The 12,663-nt window shown below is 42.0% G+C and overlaps 1 protein-coding gene across 2 annotated transcripts in view; it reads left to right on the top strand.

The window, feature by feature from the left end:
* The first annotated feature begins 6,739 nt into the window (after positions 1–6,739).
* Positions 6,740–12,663, top strand: part of SPECC1L (sperm antigen with calponin homology and coiled-coil domains 1 like) — a 71,628-nt gene continuing 65,704 nt past the window's right edge. Inside the window, exon 1 of one of the 2 annotated variants that reach the window (XM_062589770.1) lies at positions 6,740–6,758. The gene's annotated coding sequence lies outside the window, so the exon portion shown is untranslated. Of the gene's footprint in view, positions 6,759–7,074; positions 7,281–12,663 lie in introns of those variants that run through there. The other variant, XM_062589768.1, reaches the window with a different exon arrangement.

Raw genomic sequence — 12,663 nt, 5'->3', positions numbered from 1 at the left:
GCTCTCTCTGATTCCTCACTGGTTAATCCTTTCTTATTTCACTGCCTATTCATCTACTAAGATAACATTGCCAGATGTGGCATTCTTACTGTGGAAAATTTAATAAGAAATTGGAAAAACCTGAACAAAAACCTCTACCCTTTCTCTTTTTACTTTAATTCTAGAAGTCAGGGATTTGTAATAATAGAAGAACAAGACATTCTTTCTAGGTTTTAGGCATTTGCTTCTGTTCCTTGAAAAAAAATATTGGAAAGGGCAGTTTCTTGGTAGATAACATCAAATTCTGTTATGAAACTCCGAGTATAGTTAGTAAGTCACTTGTTTTTTTCCCTCCTAGATTTCTAGTCCAGATGTTTTCGTTGTAAAATTTAACATTCTTATAGTACTGTTGTCTGAAAAATAAGTCTGATACCGTACACTTCCTTTAACATAGGGTAAGTGGAACTGAGACACTGGAGCCTTAGGGATAGTATTAGGAATTCTCCATTCTAAGCTAGGCTTAATTAAATGTTCAGATATAGTTTATAAAATTTCTTATTGAAGGAAGTATATTGATTGCCCTTAAAATCAATGGAAACACTAAAGGAAGCAATGCAAGTTATATGCAGGTTAATAACTATACCTTAGCAAGCTTTTAGGGAAGAAAAATAACACAAATGGAAAAGAGAAGCATAATTCAGATCATAGCTCAGATCACGTGGTCTGGACTTGTGAAGAACAGCTCTCCTTACAGGTTACAGAAGGCGCCTTATGCCCTGGATAACTCTGAGCTAGACTGTATTGCCAGTAAACAAACATTAATATAGGAACTTGAGGAATTTAGCTATTGTAGCCTCACAGTTCTGATGTGCTGCAATCCCTCTTTTTTTGCTACTTAAAATCTACAGCCTAGTGATAAGAAAGCAAGGTATATCACTTGCTCTCTAAATTATTTTTTTTCTGCCAGTAGATAGGAAGGAGCAGTAGAGGGTCTGTATATTACAGTAGATGTACCAACACCCCAAAGAAGGAAAAAGCTAATCGAATCAGAAGGCTCTTTCCATATCAGCTAAAATCTACCCAACTTCTAGGCTATGAGGATAAAATGCCTCAACATGCTATAATTATGAAGTGGTTAAAATATTAGGACCAAAGCAAACTTGAGTTTAAGTGTTGTCATAATTCATCTCCTTCCACAGACATGTCACTAGATTCAGGCCTTCTAGCTCAAGCAAATGTGTAAATGTAATTGCCAAGAGTTAGTGAACATAAAAATGATTTAGTTTGCCTCAACTGTTGATTCCCTTTATGTTACCATCTTATAGCAGAATTGAAGGAGACCATTGTATAAACATATACAGGTGACCCGCCTGAATATTTTCCATGTCATTTGCTTCCTACTGTCTGTCATGTTTGACCCCTCAGTAAGAAAGACCCTTCCTTTTCCAATAGAAGCTGCTTCATGTGCTTCTGTACTGTAGAAACTACCCCACTAGGAGATTCAGTTTGTAGCAGAGCTACCCCTGGAGATAACTAAAAATATTTTCAGCCTTCTGGTGCAGAATAGACCAGGTACATCTAAACTGGGCTTGTACGACTTTTGTTGAGCTACGTAAGATTCTATTATTTACACCAATTCAAGCATATTTGGAAATTAATGTGACTACAGAGTGCCCAAGCCTACCAGAAATGTTCGCTCTACTGCTTTGTTTTAATTGCAGTCATGTTCAAATACTCTTGTCAAAAATGGTTCATCAGAATGGAGGACTTTTCTGGGCTTCCCACTGTAGCTTTTGTTAGTATAACTGTTGCGGAGTCTCTTTCTCCATTGTTAAGATGTTCTGAGAATTCAAGACATTCTACAGATTAACCACAGATTAACCATTCATCCCGTCTGCAAAATGATTTATATTGCAAGGCCATTTTATATCCCAGTGGATGTATGGAAGAGCATGTTGGTGTACAACACAGCTTCCTGCCTGGAAAGAGAATACAGGTGCTTTCCACAGATACCCAAAACGGATAGAGCTGCCAATGAGCAGATGGCTTTGGTTCTTAGATGCTCACGTCTCCCCCAGGGCAACTGGGAGAGACCAGAAGGCAGTGCTGGGAAGAGACTCATCCAGCTCCTTCTTTACTGTGCCTAACTGAATGATCAAATGCCAGCCTACATAGAGTAGCTCAGATTTCCTGCATTTTAGTCCCATTTGGGGAGAAATTGGGGCTATAGTAACTCAAGAGATTACACAATTGTGAACTGAAAACTGATCCATATCTGAAAATTATTTCAGGCGTAGGTCATAATGCACAAACTGCTATAGCAGAAGGACATTAATTCAGAACAGCCTCTTCTAGTGCATTCGCACTCTGATCCCTTCTTTATGGCTTACATCTCACAACCTAAGAAAAATCTCGTACTGGACTTCTTTGTAATGTATAAAAGCTTGTGAAATTTGCTCAGTAATAGCAGCCTATTTGGAATCCTAGGTAAAACTTACCTGTGTAGGGACAGGTATTTCAAGAGATGGTCTATCAGTATTGAAAGTGATCATGAACTACCAAGGCAGCAAGAGGGTAACGAATTGTAGTGCTGGGTGACTGAGAGCATCACAGTGAATTTCAATATGATCTCACAGCAGCACACTGTGAAATGTTGTCCTTTCTGTATCTGTCTAGCATCGCCCCCCCCCCCCAAAAAAAACAAAAACCCTAAGCCTTCTCTTGCCATGTAAATCGTGTAGTTTGTTCTTATCTCCAGTGTTGGAACTGTTTATAATCCATGAAGAATTCCAAGGAAAGAATAAGACTATTTAAATATAAATACAATTAATTATATAATTAGTGCTAAAGTATCAAGTATAGAAGAAAAATGACCTGCTATTGTTTGGATAATTTGGGGTTTCATCGGACTTAATATTGTTGGCAATCTTTTAACACTATCATGTTAGGGAGTCTTTTTGACATTTTATACTGCTGTTAATGCTTCAGCATCTCATAGTGCTCTGTTTTTGGAAAAGAAAACTTAATTCTAATAGTTCAAAATTGAAAGGTGTTGAAACTGTACTGCTAAACATCTCAGGTTTAGGCATAAAGAAAGGAAAAAAGGAAAAGAAAAAAGGGGGGAAATGTCATTCTGTTTTTTCAATTATTATTATTTTCTGAGATAAATAGTATGAAAAGGGGATCCAAAACTGTATTGGGGGGGGGGGGGGAAGTCCAAGGCATTTGAAGTCTTTCTTTGTACACAATGTTAAATAAAATTTCCTGTATCTATGTTTGTCAGGTTGTTTTTGTCTTATTTAATTAAAGCTGAGCCTACAGTAAACTTGAATTGTGTGAATTGCATTCGACTGAGTTTGCTAAAGTTACAGAGTTTAACATTGTCATTTCCAGACAAAGGCTATTTCATATTTTGTAAAGTAAAAACTAAATTAATTAAGATCTACAGTTTAGTACAGTGTTAATGCCAGATTAAATTAAAGTGGTTTACACAGAAGAGACAGTAGTAGCTGGGCAAAACGGTCCACTTTTAGATCTGTATTAATCTTTTTGTAGGAATACTGTTTCAAAATGCATCTGGTCACAAACTTTATAACTTTACATTTGTGTGCAAAGCAATCAGCTCTGTCTGATAGTTCTTTAAATATTACATTGAACCAGTGTGTTACATAGGAATCCAAGTGTGGAAATTCAGTGAACTATTTAGATCAAGTTTTCTGGGTGCTTTATTTAAATGTTAATTAAGTGATTAATTTAATTAAAGGAAATTTGTGTTATAGTCCAAATTTCATACTAAATACAAACCTCTCTTAATAATAAAAACCCCCATTTTAAAGTTCCTCAATTGATTTTCATATCTCTGTGTAATAGAAAATAGTTTAAAATAGTTTTCAGATAGCTTAAATGTGGAATTCTTGTGCAAAATGGCCCTCTCTCAGTTAGAAAGTATCTTTGTATATATGTATATATATGTATATCTTTGCAGTTTGACCACATTTTATGCTTTTAGGATACCTCCAAGTGAGCAGGGAAGGCTTTATGTCCTTCCAGATGCTGGCTCCTACCAGGGACACCATGCCAAGCCCTTCACTGTCTATGGACGAATGCTGCAGGCCAGTGCTTCTCAGCCACTTCTCTCAGGTGCTTCCCCTTCTTGAAAACCTGGGCTAGTGCCATTACCTTGAGATGAAGTACAGAGCGCAAGCTTGTGTAAATTCAACCAGTACGCACTTCTGGTATGTTACTTCTCTGTAATGAGAAAAGAAAAATGAAATTTAAGGCTGGAGCATGTTGGGAAAGGTTGTATGAGTGCTTACGCAAAGATGTGGCATGCAAATTGCTGCACAGTTCCCTGCTGAACAGCTGTTTTTTCGTTTTGTTAAGCAGCCCTCGCACTACTTCCTGAGGCTTTGAGCAGGCTGCCTTGAGGCAGCTGCTCCTCAGAAGCCCTGCAGGACACAGCTATCCATCTGAGACAGGATCAGCGATACCTGCCCTGATCCTGAGAGCTGCTCATCTGCTCTTTGTCAGAAGCCTCCCATTATGGAGATGCCATAATCCTCTTGGGCAATCTAATCCACTATATAACCATCCTTACAATGAGATTTCCTAACAGACAGTCAAACCTCTCTTGCATTAGTAATACTGAAATACTATGCAGGTTTATTCAATGACCTTTTAAGTTGAACTAGGATACTAGTTACTTGCAGTCAACTGCAGTTTGCTTATTAATTTACGGAGCTGGCCCATGTTCCGTACAAAAGAGAAAGTAGAATCCCTTTGTGGGCTAACATGAGAAATACAGTGTACAAAACTAGTGCAGACATTTTTCATCTCTATAGCACAAATGATGGTGCTGATTGTGTTAATAAAAAGCCATTTTTAATGAGAAACAGCTCTTGCAGTTCAATACAAAGGTAGAAACACTGACTGCATTATAACATAGAATAACATTTTCTTTAACATTTCCTGAATCAGAAAACCTAGTGAGATGACCTTGTTCATATTGTTACTAAGTGAAAATGGGAAATACTATTTAAGGATAAAAGAGCCTTTCAATGTCAAAAAAGTTTATTGTGTCTGTGTAGCAGCCTTCCAGGGGAATCCCTACCAGCTAAGACTAATAGCTTGGAAAGGACAGCTAAATAAAAAGATCAACTTCTTACAATACATAAATAGGAAAAATTTTCCACAAGTAAATCAAACTATGTGGTAACATCTGGGAAAATTCTCTCACTGTCAATTTTAAAATGAACTCTGATGAAATCTAGATGTCATTTACTTTGATTTATAATATTAAAAATTAAATTTCACCCAAGATAATGAGGTGACTGTAAATTATACTTGTCCTCACCGATCTGCAGCTCTGTGAATTCTAGGAAGGAATGTACTTCACGGGGGAGGCTGTGATGAAACCTTACACTGAAGTGTTTCTTTTGATAAAACAGCTGAATTACTGCTAGGAGGGAAGGGGTGGGGGGCTTTAGACTGTGGTTTGGACTAAGCAGAAATCCTGATGGGGAAACTTCCACAGGGACATGTCCAATCAGCACATTTTCTTAGTTACTGTGTTTATAGCACTTTCCAGCCAATGCCTGTAAATACAGACTCTGTCTAAATATAGACTCCCACTAAAGCACCAACATTATAATTTGAGTTTAGCTGCAGTCCCTCGTTATTCCTGACACAGTCGGATGTCCTCCGTAACACAGGTAAGCGAGTCCAGCAGGCTGTTCCAGAGCGAGCTACGTCTGAAAGCGCGGGACCACACAGCATTCCTGTGACTTCCCTGCGCACGAAGACTTAAGCTGTTCTCTCCCGCTTTTTAACCGTCTTTACTTCTTGAATGCTCCAGTGAAAAGCTGTAATTAATTCAACGTTATACTGCACGGCTCGGAAATCCACGCAGCCTCAGCCGGGTGAGGTGGAGCGTGCGGAGCCGCAGCTCCACGTTTGCAGCGAACGCTCACAGCTTTCACAGGGCTCTGTGAAGTCCCTGTGGTGACCGGACACCCCTGCAGCTCGGCTGTGGCGGCAACATGAGGGCATCGCGATGCCGCGCTCACCCTCAAGCTTTTCGATAGATTTGTAAGTTCTCTCCTCAATATATATATATATATTTAAGTTTAGAATCTACGGCGGCGTTTTTCCCTTTCTCTTCCAGAAGGGAGGCCCAGGCCGCGGCGCGGGACCACCGCCACGCCGCCGCCCCCACAGGCCGCGGGAGCCGCCGCCGCCGCCGGGGCGGGCGAAGCCCCCGCGCCGCGTCGCCGGCCGTTTCCCGGGCGCCGCCCCGGCCGCGGGCGGCGCGAGGCAGCCCCGACCGGTTGCCGCCGCGCCCCGCGCCGCAGCCGTGGCGCCCTTAGGCCTCGCGCCTCTCCGTGAGGGGAGCGCGCGCAGCCCGCCCGCACGGGCGCGCCAGACCCAGAGCCGTGCAGCCGCCGGTGGCGGGGGGGGGGGGGGGGGGGGGGCGCGAGCGCGCATGCGTGGCCGCTGGCCGCGCACAACACCCCCCCGCCCCTTAGGCGCTGGGTCAGCAGCCGGAGGAGGTTGGCGCGTGCGCAGTGCGGCGGCGCCGCCCGCGAGGGGCGGGGCGGAGGCTGGCGGAGGGGCCCTGCCGCGGCCGCGCGCGCCCCCCCCACCCCGCCCCGCGCGCGCCCCCGCCCCGCTGCCCCCTGCCCCCGCCGCCCCCGCCGGCGGCGCTCGCGGCCGGGCCCGGCGCGGCTCCCCGCAGGCTCGGGCCGCGCGGCGACGACGCGGGAAGGAGGCGGCGCTGCCCGGTAAGCCCCGAGCTCCGGCGAGCCGCCCGGCCCCGACCCCCGCCGCCTGAGGGAAAGGGGGAGGGGGGGCCGCTCCCGCCGCCGCCGCCGCCGCCGCCGCCGCCGCCTCCCCACAGGGCCCCGCCGCGGGCTGTGGCCCGTCCGCGGGGGCAGCGGCGGGCGGCCCCGGCCCTGCCTGCCGCGCCGGGGGCTCCGGCGGCGCCTGGGCGGCCCCTGCGGAGCGAGCGGCGGCGGCGAGGTGCGCGCAGGAGCGTCCTGCGCGGGAGGCGGAGCGCCTGCGCCCGGCGGGGGGCCGCGGGGGTCGGCAGGAGCTTTGTCTGCCGCGCGATCGCCTGCGCGCGCGCGGAGGGCCGCGCTGCTGTGCCCGCGCAGCTGGGCGAGCTGCCGGTGCTGGCCTTGTCCGCGCTGCCTGCCTCCCCGGGCGTCCCCGTACTGCTGCGTGGTCCGGCAGAGGGAGGAAGCAAAGTTCCTGCAGCCGGGCAGAAACCGGAGCGTTGCCCTACGGATGTGACAGCCTGTTCTGTGAGTCTTCCGTATTCCGTGCCCTCAGAGGAGGGGGGGGGAAAGTGCTGCTGCTCTTGCTTTTGCCCAGCGAACTGCCCCCTTCTCTCCCCAGCAGCGTCCTGGCCTCTGTGGTCGTGTGAAGTGTCCGTCTGTGCTAGGGTCTGGGAAACACTGTGCTTTTGGAGCAGGAAAATTGCGTTGTGAATGACCCCACTGGGTGAAACTGTTCTGAAGAAGCACAGATTCTGTCAGCGGATATAGACTGTGCAAACTCCACTCTCCCCCCAAAACAAACGTAAACCTTCTGTTGCTGGTTCCTGCTTCGTCAGTGGTAGGGGCTTGGCTGCTGAAATGTAGACAAAGTTACTAGCTCTTTTTAAAGATGTGTAGATCATAATATAGTCCTTCATCAACTTAGAAGTAGAGTTTTTTCTGCCCTGTTTTATCCTGGTTTGTTGTGGTTAGGTGTTAGTTAACAAAACCAAAAAAGACAGGTCATTTAAAGAGTCTAGACTTAACATTGAGAAGCTGAAACTAAGAATATTCTCTTGACCTTGTAAAATTGCCACTTAATTTTTAGTTAATGGAGAAATCAGGTTGTAGGCTCGTGGATTGTGTGAAAAAAGAGAAAAGAAAACTTCATTTTCAGGTCTCTTTATATGTCCCAAAACTCTCATCCATTTTTTTCTTTATAGGATTAAATATCTGAATCTTGGGAACAAAATGCCTCAAAGCTTTCTGTTATGTTGTACCATTTCTTTCAAATGCCATCTGGACAAACTCTGCAGTCCACACTTCCCAGTTGTTATATCTGCTCAAAACAAAGAATAATTTGCTGACATGAGTTTTGGTGTGAGCACTGATAAAGATCTGACTTCTCCCTACTTTAGGAGAAAAAAGTGTTATCTTATTAAAATTTGATGGTCGAAATGTACCTTCGTGTGCATGTAATGCTTATTCATGTATCTCATTCTGTCAACATTACAATGGGCAAACCTGTGCACCAGAATCTTTTTTTTTTCTCATGGATTGTAGTTGTTGCAGTTTGTAAACTACCAGCTCCACGTTTTTTCCCCTTTCCCTCCGTTTTCTAAGACAGTCTGAATTATGTGACTGTCCAAGCATGCTACCAAAGGCTTCTTTCGCATCAGGCTCGAGGAGAGGGTTAAGTGCATGTTACCTTCACGAGGACTGGCAAACTAAGGAGAACTTGGGCCTCAGCCTGAGGTGAGGCATGCAGTTGCTTACCCTGGTAAACGGTGAGCGTGGCCGCGGGCATGGCTGAGCCAGGGCCACACAGCACTTTCCTCAACCATGCCTGGGCGTCGTTCCAATGTGGCATAACCCAGGGCTTCTCCCAAAAGACATGTGGAACATTGGCTGCCCTTTTCTGGGTGGGGGCGAGGGAAAGGAGCTTTAGCTCTGTGGCCAAAACCATGCAATGCAGGCTTGCCTCTGGACTGGAGAACAGCCTCCGGCCTGTGTCGTTTACAAAGGCAGATGTAGCCAACGAGTTTTATAAGTTTCTGGGTAAGTCTATGTTGGCATAGTTATTCTTATGCTGCAAAGATTCTGTTGTACTGAATAATAGAGTAGGTGATGTACAGCTAACGTTTCATTTTAGGTTTAAAATAACAATAGAAAGAAAACAGAAAAAGTTTGTGTCCTTAATGTTAGTGTGAAAGAGGAGAGTATTTTCAGAAGATGGAGGCATAAGTTTGCAATTTCTTAAGATATCTTTCACTGAAGTACTTAATCTTTTTTTTTTTCCTGTTTTGATCTTGCAAATTGAAGCCTGCATTGCTAGCTAGTATCCAGTTCTGGAAACATGTAATGCTACTAATATGAACAAATCTCTATTGCTCAGTGGGAAAAACAGCGTAAGAAATGTTATGTTTGTACTTCCTGGCTTCAAATATCATCCCATTTAATCTTATTTTTAGTGGTATTTATTACAAGAGGAGAGAAAATGTGTAGTGTGCTGAGTTACACACTTAGTCATAGCCTCTAAATGGTTAGTCACAATATATTCCTACATATTATTTGTTTCTGCTAAAATGATCAGAAAAGCCAACATTTGGAGCACTTAGTTTAATACAGCTTGCAAGTAGTCATAGGATATTATCTTTTAACTTATAAATAATTTATTGTTATTGCTTTCACACATATTTGCATGGTTTTCCTTGGGAAAGAGCGAAGACAGTGTAGTAACCTTTTTCTAATGGAATGGAATTACTACTTTTGATCTTTATCTTTGTAGGCAAATGTCTCAGGATACCTTTTTAATTTTGCTGATGAACTGATACTGTGTTGCAAATAAATAGCAGAGCTAGTAACTTCCAATATAACGAGGAAAGAAGAATAATAATGCAAGAATAAATCATAAAAGTTAAATTAAAAAGAGACTTTTTAAGGGGCTCAACTTCTAGGGTTTCACTACTTAAAAAGTTTTATTGTAGTTTAGAACAATCTTACGTATTAAAGGATTTTAAAGCCACTTAAGAGAGAATCAAGGTAGAAAATACTCATTTTTACATGCTTCAAGACTTGACTTGACACTTTTGAAAGATGAGACTTACAGTATCTTGGATTAATGTTATTTTTCAGTACTGTTGGCCAAAACAAAGCTGAACTAATGATAGCCTGCAACTAACTGCTATATGTACACTTGTATTTAGGAAAGTAAACTGTAGCATCTACTGTCTAGTACTTAGTATTAAAAATGAATAAAATAATATTAAAGCACTCGAGTAATGTATTTGATGACATCAGTCTAAAAGTATTGGTATTTTTCCAGTGCTGAAACAGTTTTCTTGATTTGGGTCATTTAGCCAATGTTTGATACATGTTTATGTTACAGTGAGTAATGGTGATTTCCAGTAGGGGTATGCATTTGGGAGTGGGAATGGAAAGCTTGACCAAGAGCTTGAAATTCTTAGCACTTCTCGAAACTTTCTGTATTCGTCTTGATACATTCCTGTATACATTCTTAATTAAAAGCAGTCATATTGGTTTTGGCAGAAGGAGCCTTCTTGAAAGTTCTGCTACAGAATTTTCTTATTCCATGCGACTTGATGCTGGAGAGAATCCTTCAGTGTATTTCAGTGTTCATTGCTAAAATGTTGGCAGTTTGCATATTGACAAGTCTTAACTGACACGGACAAGTTTATAGAAATGATCTGTTAGAGTTTGACTTTCTCAGTTCCAGCATAGCTTTTTTTTTTTTTTTTTAAAAAAAAACTTTTTATTGAGTTGCCAAGTTGTACTGAGCTTAAGGTTTCTTTTATTTAGCAAGCTAAATGAGATTTGATAACGAGTATGCATTTAAAGTAACATCTGTTGCACAGTTAAAAATCTTTCTCCTTCCTTTCTTTGCAAACAGCAATCTACTGTCTTTCAGTTTGCTTTTCCCTGAGCAGTGGCTGACATTATGGCCAGCAAAGCAAATGGCTGATGAATATCTTTTGTGTGCGGTCTCTGAAGAAATAAGGGCTTTTCGGAAAAAATATTAAAACTTTTCTTTGTAGACATGACTCCTACTACAGATTTGGCTGAGTAACGTTGCTTCCCTGATGTTCTGTTTTGTTTTATTTTTTTCCTAAGACCAAAAAGATCTTTCTCTCGCAGTAACAACAGAATTGTACAGCATTGCTTTTTTATTTTCACTCGCCTGTATGAAATGGACAATTGCATATCGCTGTTGGAAGTCATGAACTACTTATATCAAAATAGCTGTTGGAAGTTGTTGTAATCGATTTATTCTTGATTTAAGATTTGTAAAAGCAAGATGCATATCGGAAGGGGGAGGCAGCAGTGCTGCTGGATTTGACTTTAACTGAGAGTTCTCATCAAAAATTAAAATGTTAAAATTAACAGTTTATAACTTTTTTTTCCCCGCAACTGTTGCTATTCTTTCTAACTTTATACAAAACTAGAGGAGAGAATTTCCTCCACCTGAATGTATGGGCATCCCTATGACTCTGAAAAAGTTGGAGGGCAGTGTTATGCCCTTGCCATATTCTCCAAAGATTTTAATGCTATGGTAGGTGTTACTGTGATCTACAGCCAAGCTCAAGGACAGAGGGTTGGTTGTCTCTAGGCCATAGAAGAAAATAGTCAGATCTAGAAATAGAAAGCAGAATCCTGGTATAATGGTAAAATATCCATGTTTCATAGTAGATAGCATCTTTTGCCGCTTCAGGTCTACTTAATTAAGTGAATGTTATGATTCTTAAGGATGACTGGTCCCTCTTCAGTGCTCTTGTCTTTGGTGGTTGTCAGCTTACCGATGCAGTAGTGTAAATCACTCTCCTTTTCACAAGGATTAGTCTGTTAAGTTGCTGAAAGTACAAATGGCTTGCACTATTCTGCTGTGCTGTCAGAAAGGTATTTTTTTGAACTCAAAATACCACAGCTTCGTCACATTTAGCTTTGGACCACTAAGTCTTCATAAATCTTGGGTGACTCTCCTTCAGCTTCCCTTTTTTTCCAATTACATTTTCAGCACTAAAAGCTTACTATTAATAGAAGGAACTGTAATTTGGGGAGCACATGGTGTAAATATTATGTGTTCAAAGATTCTTCTTTTACGTGGTGATATTCCAGGCTTTATACTTATTTCTTTTTAAATTTTGGCTGTTTGTATGATTAGAAAGATACTCAACACTTTAATAATAAGCAGGTAGAAATTCTGTTTATGAAAACTTATTCAGGAAAAAATAATAAAAACATTTTAAAGAATTTAGTTCTAAGTGTGCAGCAAGAGCTTTGAGTGTATTTGCATTGCATCTTCAATAGTAAATTGAATGTAAATTCAACAGCAAATAAGAATCTATAATTGTAAAAATAAGTTTTAGCAGAACTCTGTCAGAGTTTTCTGAAACTGCTTCTGATATATACCTGTAAATGATAAACAGTAGCTATCTGCAGGAGAGAATTCCATGAAGCTTGTAACTTGTAGATGTTAATGGTATTGTAAGTTAGGAGTACGGTGAGGGGAAAAAAGTGTGAAGACCTCAGTACAGATTTTTTTTAGTTAAGTTTAGTTTAATTTTACCTCTTCAAAGACAGAAACCTTCAGTTGCTACTGAAGGCAACAGAAACATTCTTGTACAGAATTATTTAAATAAAGATTATTGTCTTTCTGACTGAAAAGTCTCTGCTCAGGATATTTCTAGCTGATCTCATTGTATTTGATTATTAAAATTATTTTGGTTAATTATGTGAAAACTATTCTGAGGTACTTCCCTAGCCAATAGCCTTTTCTTCCTCCTTTTCTAGACTGCTGTCAGCAGTCCCCTAGTGTTTTCCTAATCTGAAGTTACTGTTCCCATCTAGAATCCCATGTTTTTCTGACAAATGTAACTGTCAGAGGACATAGGAGACCCTTATCCAGAAAGCT

This window comes from Rhea pennata, chromosome 17 (genome assembly GCF_028389875.1).
Source record: "Rhea pennata isolate bPtePen1 chromosome 17, bPtePen1.pri, whole genome shotgun sequence".
Classification (NCBI taxonomy): Eukaryota; Metazoa; Chordata; class Aves; order Rheiformes; family Rheidae; genus Rhea; species Rhea pennata.
Note: the sequence above shows the minus strand (reverse complement) of the source record. Positions and strands in the feature narration are given on the sequence as shown.